Raw genomic sequence first — 12,856 nt, 5'->3', positions numbered from 1 at the left:
TTTCTGCTGTGGAATCTTGCAAGAACAGGGTTCACTGAAAAGCATGATGATTTTTTTTTTTCTTGTTGCATACCTAGGGAGACTAGTTGCAGCCTGCAGAATAATCCTTTTTTTGCTGCCACTATGAAAGCCTTGCTTTTATATTCACTATGGTTACTTTTTTCTTTTTCATTTAGGCTACCCACATCTGACCCAGGATTTCTCAAAGTCAAAGGCTAATAGACATATAAACATATGTTCTTTTTTTTCTTTCTTTCTCTCTTTCTATAGAGGAAAAAGTTGTTTAAAGCGGTTCGTTTCCCTTTGGAGTGTTCAGTGACATATCTTGTCAGTAGATAAGAACAGATGAAAACAACTAATTGACTTTAATTGTCCAAATTATAAGAAAACCAAACTGCTGATTCTTAAGTGCATTTATTCTGATTTTGTTGTCTAATTTCTGCCTTTATTGGCATATTTCAAAACCTAATCTGCAGTCATTTAAAAGTTGATTATGTTCCCTTTTTATGTATTTTTATTTAAAGAGACTTGGTGGCAAAAGTCTATTTTTGAGAGTTTCTTGTTTGTGTTTAAGGTCAAGAAGACAAGAGGGGTGAAAACCTGGGTTGACTTAAAGTTTGCATTTTCCAACATCAGTTTTGACCTTGAGTCGCTAAGCATGAACTTGGAACAAAAGCGTTTTATGAACGTGGCTGATGGATGGGTTGTGGTGTTTAAAGTCCCCTCCCCTAATCCCCATTCTTAGGAGTCGGTCCATAGTTAGGTTGAAGCACCCCCTTCCTAGAAGAGCACATCTCCTTCCTGAAGGAGTTAAAAATGCTGAGGTTGGCACTTCAGGAATGTGTTTACACTGGAGAGGAGGTGAGGGAGAGAAGAAGATTGTGTGGGGAAGGTTTTCGTGTTTGTTTGGTTTTGGTGGGGAGTTGGAGGGCAGAGAGGTGTTTATTCCCTCCCAATGTTTCCTAATTTGGTGGTTGTTTTGGATTGCCCTTGTGCAAATATGTTACATAGAAGAAATATAGTATCATTCTCTATGTTCACATAAAGCTGCACTTTCTTATTACACTGTAGTCATTTATTTAAATGCAAAACAGGCCTACTTTTAAGAAAGCTCACTGTCTCCCTTAAATGTTTTTGTGTGTGTGAATCGTGTTGTGTTATTTTAGTCACTTTCTTGTATATTTATTTTGATCTCCACCTTTCTCCTTTTATTTCACTGTCCCCTAACTTTTACAGATTTGTCTTTTGCAAAACTTGCAGTGAGATTGCTCAGTTTACCCCTTGCCTTTCATTGAAATGCAGTAAAAAGAGGAGGGGGGGTGGTTTGGGGAGGAGAGGAAAAGGTCTTCAGTAGCCTGAGTAGTGTGTATCCAATGCCACATCCGAAGCCAGATTTTGGACTACGGAACTTTGAAAATAGTTTTTCCTAATAGTTTTTCCTAACTAAAGTTATTTCCCCATAGGTTTTGATCAAGCGATGTTAACAGTTGGCCGGGGTCCCTAATGGCACCTATTTCAGCCATGGGGAAGGCACAAGAGCAGGACTAGCTGTGGTGGGACAAGCACTGGCATGTTGGGACCATGCAGCCCCTGGGCTCCTGCCAATGGCCACGTGTGTCTGGAGATGAGAACACAGGGAATTGCAGCAACCTGCACTCTCTTAACCAGCTGATGTCGTCGCTGCATTTATTTACTTTTTTTTATCTATGAGTAGAAAAAGGAGAGTGCTTAGATGAACAGTAGCCATCAGTGGAAAAGGATGTCTTGAAAAGAACCAAAATTAGTATGTGAGGCAGCCATTGGTCCCATTGAACTAATTCAGTTTTGTCCTCTGCAGCCATCGTGCAGCCAAGTAAGAGTCTCAATGTGTGGTACATCTTGCCATTGCCAGTGTGGTTTCGGTTTTGTATGTGAAACAAAAAAGAAAAAAAAAGATAAAGGAGAGGGGTAAAAACATCTTTTCTTTTTTTTGAAGGGGATTACAGGAAAAAAATAAACATGGAAAAATCATCAAAGGTTAAAATGTGGTGGGTGAAATCCTGTGAGTACCACTGACAGTTACAGTGTGAGCTCACAGTTGCAAGAAACCTGACAAGCTTTCTAATAATGATCAGCACTCTGGTACAGTAAAGCTTGCAGGATCTCTCCTTTCATATACTGAGTTAAGGCTCATCTGAAAGCCAGAGACTGACTTTCAAATCTAGAGTTTGGAAACTGGAATACTCTTAGTGAGTTAGCAGATGCAGAGGAGTGGACTGGTAATTGAACACACTGAGAACTAAGAATTTTTTATATGAAAATATCTCCTTTGCCCTTAGGAAAAAATAATAAAAAAAAACTCTCAAATGGAAGAGTTATGGCCCTTCTTTGGTGTTTGATGTTTCTTATGCTGAGCCATGGTAGAAATGGGTATGTGATATCATGATGTAGCCAGCTATCTAAACATGTATCCAAATGCATTTACAGCTAAAAGCTTCTCACAGATAGGTGTCAAAAGGACTTTGTAAGATGGCAGAATTTCCATATTATAATTCAGAGAATGAAGATTCAGAAAAGTGACATGTTCCAGTGAGTCAACACCAGAGCATGCATCTCTGTCCTGGGGAGAGGGGTAATTTAATGATTCCTTGTAGCATCTCATAGATGATACGTACAAGACATTGTTTTTCATCCCAGCATTGTGTGAAATCAATATTTTTGTTATCACCTTTCCTTTTGGTGCCTTGAAGGAATCTACCACATAAGTAACTTTTCTAGAGAGAAGTACTGAAATGGTGCTGAACTTTCTCTTGGATTACCTGCTCATCTGCTTTTCTATGCTGTGCCCAGACGCTCTCTCTAATACTGTGATTAATGCTAAATTATTTCAAATCCAGCTTGCTCTGGCAATCTTTTCAATAGTTTGTAGATTAATTGCCATGCTGAAATCTTTTCCTTTTGCTTTAACAGTCTTTAAAAGCCTTCCTCAAAAACCCTCACTTTGATTAATTCTAATGACCCCTTACAAATGAACCAAAGCTCATTTTAACACAGAAATTGGTTGAGGATTATAATGTACGCATACATACAAAAGTTAATTCATGAGGTACATGTGAGGATTTCTGTGGAGAAAAAGGATAAAATGCTTTTAGCTTCAGTTAATTGCATGAAAATGTGTATGTGATATTTTTTATGATTAATAGCTCTCAAATACCTATTGCAGCTGATCTATGTAACATGAACCTCTGAAGAATTCCCAGTAAAAAAGTGAGTGGTAGATGCAAATACTTGTACTATAGAACAAAATCCTGATCATCATAGGAAAAAAGAGGATTTTTCTTTGTCTTTAGTCGGAAGCAGAGGTTGCACATACATAGCTGTTCTTAGGTGGCTGGAGGAATGAACTGGTTACTTTTGGTGCTGGGGCCTTGAGACTGGTATTTTGACTTGGAAGACATTGCTCTGTGTGCCTGGATGTGTGAGATGAGCAGAATGAGCAGTTCCAGTAGTTAGGTGTAAAGGAAATCAAGTAAAACACTTGTTGTGGTGAAGGAAAGCATACTTGAACACATACAAGTGTGAGATCTCTAAAGCAGATAGGCAAACAGCCTGTGTTTATCTTGTCTGTGTTGTTCATGCTCATTATTACCTGCAAAAAAAGCATTTAATGATAAGGCTGTTGACAGTCTTGAATTCTTCCATGTCATGTTCACTACTTTAGTCTTGTTCCCTTGTGTTGGGCTTCGTTTGCTCCTTGCTCATTGATCTACTTCATCAATGGTATCAAACCGACTTTGCTTTCCGGTCCATTTATGTGGCAGTCATGGCGTTCAAGTCTTGACTGCCTGTGTCCACCAGCAGTAGGAGAAATTGGGTCTTTCTGTGTGGTGCCAATGGCAGTTCAGTACTAAATCACAGCAGGTCCCAAATCCTCCCTCAAAAAAATGCCAGTTCAGATACAATGAGCCAGTGGCTACCCTGTGGGATTGCTCCAGCTTTAATTACTGGCTGTGATCCTCTCTGATCCCAGGATTTGGTTGGTATAAAAAGAGAATGAAAAACAAAAACATCCACCCTCAAAACAGAACTACTTTGTTTGTACTTAATGAACTAGCATGAGCATTATTAAGTGAAAATAAATAATTGGCCTGTGTGTATTATTTTGCAAATGGAACAAGTCATCTTGCATAGTAGTATGAGATACACTCACACCAGGTTTTATATTGGAGTACGAATTCTGTTACCAATACAAACCTTAATATGATGGAATGTTCTAGTAATGGAGCTTGTATAGGTCTTAGAAGACTATTTTTGTTAACATGGGAATGTAGTGCAGTATTTTCTCGGTTTCCCAGCCCTGCTGTCCATCCTGCGAGGGAGGGCTACCCTCTCTGCTGTTGGTGACCACAGGCTACTCATGCCGGTGTTTTACTTGGGCTGTGCTTGTTCCATGTCAGCACCTGGTGATTAAATATGCAGAAGAGTAATGGGGAGTGGGGAGGAAAATCCACAGCAGTTGAAAACTATGAAGTAGCAGTGGCTCCACCAGTCTAGAGCTCCGTCTGGGATGGAACTTCAAAAGAGGTGTGAACTTCACTCTGTGGCTCAAAAGAGGAAGCAAATTGTCATGCAGAAATAAGGTTTTAAAGCTCTGAAACTTGCATGTGATTTTATGTAGATTAGAGAGACTTTAGTCCACACACACATTCATTAATCTCCATAGGTAAAAAGATTTTTTTTTTTTTTTTTAAGAAATCTGTCATTCACTTTTCACTGCCCGTCTTGCTCTGTGTGAGCCTCCAGAAAGACGAAATGAGGTCCCAGAGGACCTGCTATCATGACTCTCCAGGAAGGGAGGTAAAATCGCCTGCTGGATCAGGGACAGCAGGACATGTGCAGGGAACCTGGCAGCTCCTAACGAGCAAAGTGGATGATTTGGATGCCTTGAGAAAGCATGGCCAGATCCCGCCATTTGAGGCCAGATCCCGCCATTTGAGGCCAGATCCTGCCATTTGAGGCCAGATCCCGCCATTTGAGGCCAGATCCCAGCCCCTGGTTACAGAGGCCTTTGCGAGGGAAACGTCAGATGGGAACCAGCTCTGGTACTTTCTTGGACAGACATCAGTCTCTTTATGGCCACGTGGTGTTTGCAGTGCCTTTTCCCTGTCCCCTTCTTCAAAGCTAGTGGCAACATTTTGAGAAAATATCCTATTCCAAACTGCACGTGCCGATATGCCGAGAATTAAAGTGAAATGAGAACAGATTTACCTATTTTGGTGTAAATTGCTGCATAGTTCAGCTCTCAGTAACCACTCACAAAGGACATAATAAATGCTGAAGTGTTTAAATATGGGGTCTTATTTTCTTTAATAAATGTCTTTGAATAAAGTGTTGTGAACTATTGTTAGCTCTGCAGAGTGTGATTAATCGTATGAGTGTGTTTTAGGATTTTTTTTTTAAGGGTTGATTAACCACAGAGTTACTGGAAGTCTGTGTCCATTAATTAAAAAAAACAAGCAAACAAACAAAAAAAAACAACTTGAAGCTACCTTAGTCATTTCTTGTTTCATGGTTCTATCTACAGTGTTATTGTTTTTGGGAGTGCAGTTTTTTTATATAAGTTTCTTTCATAGTCTTTAAAATAAAGCACAATACTTTTGAGCTAAAAATAGTTTTGAAATATTTTCTTTTAGGGAGGCAGGGACAAAAAAAGAAGTATTTTGGAAACTACCAGTTGAGTTTGACTACCCTCCTTCCCAGCACCTTGTTACCTAGGTGCACGAATGGCCTCATCTCCTACATTAAGTAAACATGGGAATAGGTTTTATCTATCTCAGCAGGTTGATTTTATCTTGACACCAAATCCCATGTAATATGGGATACTTTACAACACTTTATAGTGTTGTGCTGTGGCGGATGAGGGTGGACGCTGCCTTGCCTGTGCTGCTCATCGGCAAGTATGAAAAGGGCAAACAGTTTCATCTAACTGTAGCTGGAAACAACTGTTGAACTTTCATCTGTTAATTAGCTGTCCACAGAGGCCTGTGCTGCGGTAGCATCTGTTAGTCATTATACCTTGTTTAAAAATAAGTCAGTAGGAAAAAATATGCCAGGGAGAAAAACAGTGAGGCCCTGGCCTAGCGTGCAGAAGTGATAACAAATGCTGAATTTCTGGTTTCTTTGTTGCCGTGGAGCACTTGCATGTTCATGTGAATAATTTTAAATTCTTTCAGCACCTGTTAAATAGTTTGTGCCTGCTGCTTGCAGGTGCTTTGATTGTTTTAGTTGACATATTTATTGATGGAAAGCTCTGAAAATTGTTTCTCTATTTTTCTATGCCTGTGATTTTTTTTTGTTGTTTCTTTTTCAGACAGTTGTCATCTTGTTGTGTGTCTTTTTTTTTCTCTTTTTTTTTTTTTTTTCTCTTTGCTTTCTAAAGTTTAGTAGCACAGAGAACACAGAGATGGCCTAACAGTGCGGAAGTTAGAGCCTGTTTTGGGAGTCTGGCAGGTAGCTCCAGACAAGGCTGAGAAAAGTGTCACTGTAGGGGTGTGGTGGTGGTGGTCTTCTGCAGAGCTGCATACGAAGATCTACCCAAATAATACTATTTGAATTAGGACTTTTTGAACAGCAACAAACAGATTTTTGTGCTGGGATTGAGAGAGTTTTAACTGCATCTCTTATTGTTTTGGCCTAGCATAAAGTGGATATGATAGCTGCTTGTTCCCAAGCAAAGTAATTATTTCACACCCTAACTCATGGAACAGGTCTTCCTTGCTGGATGTGATGCAAGAGTGAAAGCGCCGACTGAGGAATGTGTGCTTAGCTGTTGGGATGGTGCTCTGCACAAAGCTGCAATGCGTTTTAAGCTGATTTTTCCTTCAAGCTAGCTTCTGTGTTGTTTCAGGAGGTTTTATAGGGTGGAGCCTCCAATTCACGCCCTGGTAGGCCCTGTCCAGTCACACCTTACCAGAAGAGCTTGATGCAGTCTGCATGAGGGGAAGTAGTAGGTATAATGCACAGCATTAAAATATTTCAGAGTTTTTCTGCATATATTCTGACCCCCAAGAGAAGGGAGGAAAATGTGCCTGCCCTGTTTAGTGGCTGCAAGCCATCAGGTGTGTTGAGCCTGTGGCTAGAAATTTGTCCTTGGTAAGACCTGATGTGGTGTAGCTGTGGGTAGCTGCCGCCACAGCGGTGCTCTTCCCCCCGAGGTTCCTGAGGCGCAGGAGGATGCGGTGTCAGCTTGATCCCTGATCCAAGGGGAACCTTCCTGGCAGGAGGGGTAGCGCAGCCGTTTGCTGTTCTGGCAGCACTAGGCGTGCTGGGGCTGTGGTAGCGCGTTCGTTCCAGCAGTGCCCTCCAGAACAGCTTCTGCCTTTGTTCCAGTACGCTCGCTTAACACCAAAGCAAGCAGAGAGTTGATCCAAGTTGAAAAAAAATATAACTATATATGGAGAAGTAAAAGAACCTGTTAGGAGCTTTTAGCTTACTGAGAAAACATACCTGTGTAACTCTGTTCTTGGGAGGGTACTAAGCCCTGAGCCTGGACTTGCTATCTGGTAACTTACCCTGAATGCCAAGTACCTCCCTCTTTGATTTCTTAATTCTTTAAGCATCAGCTACGGGTATTTCTTATTAAGTTGTTTCTTCATGCCGAAGCCTGGCAACGGGACAAGCTTCAGCCGCTGGGCTAGCGTGGGAGAGCATCACTTTCTATCCCTGCTGTTGAAGCGAAGGTCATGGGACCAGACAGGGAGAAATTAGGAAGGAAAACTCCTAGTCTAGGAGTTAGGACACTCAACTGGGTTGCATTAGTATGGGTTTTCATCTCTTCTCCAGGACTGTTTCTGTTTTAGTCCAATGACTTTTTCATGTCTCTTATTAATACCAATAATACTAACTATTATTAATAAAAAAGTGCTGTGTATCCAGTTCTGAGTTCTGGATTGCAAGTCATGTATAAATCTAATTCCTTTACCTACTTGAGCCAAGTGTTTCTGGCACGTCAAAATGGAAAACTTTGCTTCCTGCATTTCTCTAGGGTATATTTCCTCCTGCTCTCTTGCAGACTCTCATCTTTGTCAGTGTGGGCTGAAGTTTTCACTTAGCTGAAATTCCTGTTTCTCTCGTGCATCTTGAGTATTCATTAGTTTCACCTATTGAAATCGGTGCCAGACCTGTGTGGCTTGATCTACTGCTGTAATTAAATGCAAATTAAACTAGTTTTGCTCAATGTTAGTCTGCGTTATAACTCGATAATTAAAAGTGTCTAGTGATTTGAAAAAATCTGAGTCACTGAAATTCTCAGTCTAATCCAAAACACTGTGACTTATGTAGCAGTAGCAGAAAACAGCTGTTCTGGAGTTCAGAGCCCACTGGTGTCTATGCCCTGCAGATAGACAAGAGGCTATTTCCTCATCCTGTTTGAGTCTGCTTTCATAGGAATCTTTTTTTTTTTCTTTTTTGGCTTTTTTTATTTTTAGAAGGTTGTTCACTAATAGCGTATTTCATTGTGCTAATCTCTGAACAGACTTCAGTCTGTATTTCTGTTTCCTTTTGTGCTTGTCTGTTTCTTAATCTGTTTTGTTTTGCTAGAAATGCTGTTTCTCCAGCATTTGGATGGGAGGACTGCTTTTTCCTTCTGCACTCATTCAGTCATGTCTCACTTTTTTTTTTTTTTTTTTTAACATTCAGTGATTTCTCATCTCCTTTTATACTGAGATCATGTTTCTTCTTCTTGCTGCTTGATTCTTGATTTTTTTTTTTCTCCTCTTACACATCTGTACCTTGTTTTCACTTGTTCTGTACTTTTGCCTGTAGTACTGATAATCCTCACAGAGCTCTCCTGGTCAGGAATTCTGGTTGTAATAATGTTGCCCCTTATATTTAGCTGTGTTTTATGTAAGGTGCACATGGTGCCTCATTTTGGTAATCCCTGTGGGGTGAGGAAATTGTTCCTGTGTAGCACACTTTCCCTTTACTGTGTTTGTATGCATGGCTATATACGCAGTTTATCAGCATTGTAGAATTCGTAATAGACATGCTGGTAAGAGCAGTTTTATTGTTTTTGATAGTGGTTAGTTACTGCCCAGTGTACAATTACTGCTCAGTTGCCTTTTTTAGTGTTGTTTGTTTGTTTTTATGCTTGCACCCATGTGGACTGCTTTATTTATTTAATGCTGCCTTGAAAGGTTTAAGACACTGTTTTAAGAGTGAACAAGCCAGTGATGCTCCATAGTCTATAGATTTGGGATGTTTTGAGTCATGATTTTTTAATTTTTTTAACACAGTCTGCTTTTCTCAAAGTTAATCACAAAACAGTATCCAACCTCTGCATCATGTTTTTGTCTTGGGTGTCACTGATGAAAAACTGTTAGTTCCAAGGAAATATTTAAAGTTTGTAGCTGCTTTTTCTTCCTGTAGAATGATTAATCTTGAGAGAAACCTAAGTGTGCTAATGTGAGTTAATTGAAGAGCAAACACAGTATGTCTTTATCCATGCCATGTCGTGTGCTCAGAAATGGTCATCAATAAAAATAATTGAGTGAACTTTAGACTTTGGGTGTGGATGTATAAGTGGTCTTCCAAGTGTTTAAGCAGCAAAAAAAAAAAAAAAAAAAAAAAAGATAGTTGAATGATGTTTGATGTTGTGAGGTATTTCTTTCTCAGTCATTTAGTTTGAGTCAGAATTTCTTGGCTTTTAGTCATATGTGGACAGTAATTTTTTTTTTTCTCCTCTTGGGTAAGTATGAGTTAAGTCTGACTATTCAGTCTGTGACTGACTATAGGCACAATACCAGTGGGAATGCTGCCTCCATAAAAGTTGAGATGATGCTTTTTGCCTGTAGTGATTTGGGTAAAGTATGAACTGGTATTTTACACTTGCACATTGTTCAGATCTTTAGTATCTTTTGCCCTTTGTGAAATACATTTGATGGCTACCATGGCCGTTATTGTAGTATGAAGGGTAGTATAGGTTTCACAATGATAGCAATATATTTGTCTTTTCCTGTGCAAGCAGAGAGCTTTGTGTGTGCAAGTAGCAACCCAAAAGGCAACGCGGCTTTGCGCCGCCTTCTGCGGTTGGTTACCTTGTCTGTAGTTTTCTGGTTATTTGAGAGCAAGGCCGATGGCGTTTGGAAGCCGAACAGCAGCGTGCCTTCAGCAGCCGCTCTTGTACAGGCTAAGATCATGGGTGCATGCAAAGTTGTCTGGTTGTTTAAGGACTGGAGTCCTCACAAGGCTTGGGCTCTAGGTCCAGCTCTGCCACAAATCGCCGTGGAAAGGGGGATAAACTCTTCCTGTCTTTACAAGGAACTTTAATTCACATAAGTTAATAGGAAGCAGCCAACAATTCAAATGAAGAGCGTGTTTCTTCAGCTCTCCCTGTTGAAAGCAAGACCTCTTTAGCCTTGTGAAAAGAGTTCTCAAATGTTGAAGTCCCACAGCCCTTTAGTTCCTCATGCTGTGACTCATTTTTCCCAATCCACCTGAAAACTAGGCTAGGAAAGGAGGAGGCGTAAGGCTTCAGCTGGGGCCACAGCAGTGGTAGCCTGAGTGCCCAAGTGAAATCCCAGGAAAGGAGGAAACGGCAGAGGACTGGGGAACTGGCAGGGGACTGAGGGACATCCCTTTTATCAGAAATGCCTGGTTTTGCAAACTTGGCTAAACTGGAGGGCTTCAGCTGCTTCCCTGCTGTTGTACCTCCTTATGCCCCAAGTCGGGGGTAAATACAGCACTGCAAATAGCCAAAGGGTGAAGAGGTATAGGAGGCTGCTTTGGTTCATTTATTTAGTTTTTAACCAAAAAGCTGGTAAGAGGTAGCATTTGTGGAGAAGCGCAGAGCCTGGTTAAGCCTTTGCCCGTATACTGGTGGCTGTGCTTGCGAGTGTGGGATGTGGCATCTCGGTTCTTGGGCACAAACCTCCAGAGTTTCTGCTTTGTGCTTTGCAGCATCGTGTTTAAGAAAAAGGAAATGTGCTGCTGCCCACCAGCAAGGGGCTCCTGCTCCTGGAGGATTTCTGGACTGCCCTCTCCATTTGTGGTGCTACCTGAGGCTGCATAAGGTCACAAGAAAGCAAATCCAAAATATCATCTGTTGGCAGTAAGCTGTTTGGTTCCTGATCCTTCTGATGGGCTGTATTACAAAGATTGAAATTTAATTATTGAATTGAGTTTTTTTTTTTTTTTAGAGAGAGATTTGACTATACAGATCGGGGTCTCCTCCACAAATTGATGAATATGGTAGAAAAGGAGGGAAAAAAATCCCTGCCCTCTCCAGTAAAGTGCCTGTGGAAGTAGGATAGACTTTGTTTTTGCTCGAGGATGCTTTTTCCACTCTCCGTTGCTACATGAAATGCACTGACTCCATAAAATCATAATGGGCGATCTCAGGGGAGGTCAAATATAGAAATTATACTTAACTGTGTAACATGAGTCTGCTTAAAAACTAACAGAAATAGAACTCAGCCACTAATAATATAATGCTTCAGTGATAATATATTACATTTTGTTGTTTTTTTTCTTTTATGTTCTTCCCTATGTGCAATCCCCCATAGTTTGGGTTTGGCATCAGCCTGGTATAGTTTCAGATGAAGCATGTCTTTACCACAGTTGGTTTCTGCTCAGCGTGCTTAAAAGATCTCGACTCCTTCTTTTCTTAAATCAAAAGCCCTAGTTGGGAAAAACTGATTTGAGACCAAGCCTTGTCAAGTAAATCTGATAATAGTTGAAGCTTTCGTTTCTAGAATTCATTAATTAAAATAAACTAAAACCAGGTTATTTGTTCCATGGATTACACTAATAGCAAATGCGCAGCAAAACAGAGCAAACTCATGGATAAAGATCTAAAAATTAGAATTGCTCACTGCCATAATTTTCAGTTGTGTGATCCTGTGAATAACATTTGTATGGTACTGACAAGCTCGTTTCACCACAGTGTTATTAAGAGCAGGAGATTCAGGTTTGGATATCATAGAAAGTCAATGGCTAAGACTAATAAAGAATGGTGTGTGGAGGCTTTTGTTTTTACACTTTAATCATCCCCTGACTTTCTGCCCAAGTCAAAAAGACTGAGCCTTTTGGCCTCAATATAAAGAGATCTTTCTATCCCTTTACCAAGTTATAGGCCCTCCCATATAAAGAGAAAAATATCTTCAAGTATATGGCATACTGTATGAGAGAGCATGTATTCAGATTGTGTCAAAAATATAAACTGTTTATTCTAGCAGATAATCTGTAGATGGGATGTTTCTTGGCGTCTACTGTGAAAAACAGGTTTGTGTAATGTAAGATCCCCTTTGAAATGAACTTGAAATCCCTTTTTTTTAAGGGTGCTGTATTCTGTCCTGGAGGGATGGAGATATAAACTGTAAAGGCTTACAAAGACATGCTGAAGAGCTGCAGAATATTGATACCTGGTTTCAGAATCCTCTGTCCTATACTTAAAATGCAGTTTCTGTGTACATGGTGCAAGCAAGGGCAGTGGGGCCGATGTGTCTGGGGTGGCGAGGCAGCCTGAAAGCTGAGAAGCTGCTGCCTGGCTGTGAGGGCTTCCCTGGTTACTGTCAAACTGTCTCTATTTATTTACTAACCTTATTTTTTGCTCTCAGCCAGACAGTTGTGAATTTTGGTAACTCCCAGTGGGAAATTTGCCTATCAAAGGATCTTCTCTGAGCCCAGTGGGATGCAAAATGTGTGCGTGACATTACAATTAACACGAGTTTACTCACTGCAAAGCTGCTCTTATGTTAATTCTCTCAGACTGAGGCGTGTAAGGGGTTACAAGCACAAAGCCCAGCGGCGGCAGGTGCACTGCACATCTTCCAGGCTGGGGAAAGAGGCAGAGGCTTCCAGAAAATGGTGAGTTGTTGTG

General features: G+C 40.6%; 1 protein-coding gene across 2 annotated transcripts in view; it reads left to right on the top strand.

Moving 5' to 3' along the window:
• Positions 1 to 12,856, top strand: part of NHSL1 (NHS like 1) — a 174,994-nt gene that overhangs the window by 13,116 nt on the left and 149,022 nt on the right. The window lies entirely within an intron of this gene.

This window comes from Tinamus guttatus, unplaced genomic scaffold (assembly GCF_059628265.1).
Source record: "Tinamus guttatus ecotype Peru unplaced genomic scaffold, ASM5962826v1 Tinamus_guttatus_pri_ptg000336l, whole genome shotgun sequence".
Classification (NCBI taxonomy): domain Eukaryota; kingdom Metazoa; phylum Chordata; class Aves; order Tinamiformes; family Tinamidae; genus Tinamus; species Tinamus guttatus.
The sequence above is the reverse complement of the archived record's forward strand: the minus strand, read 5'-3'. Positions and strand labels throughout refer to the sequence as shown.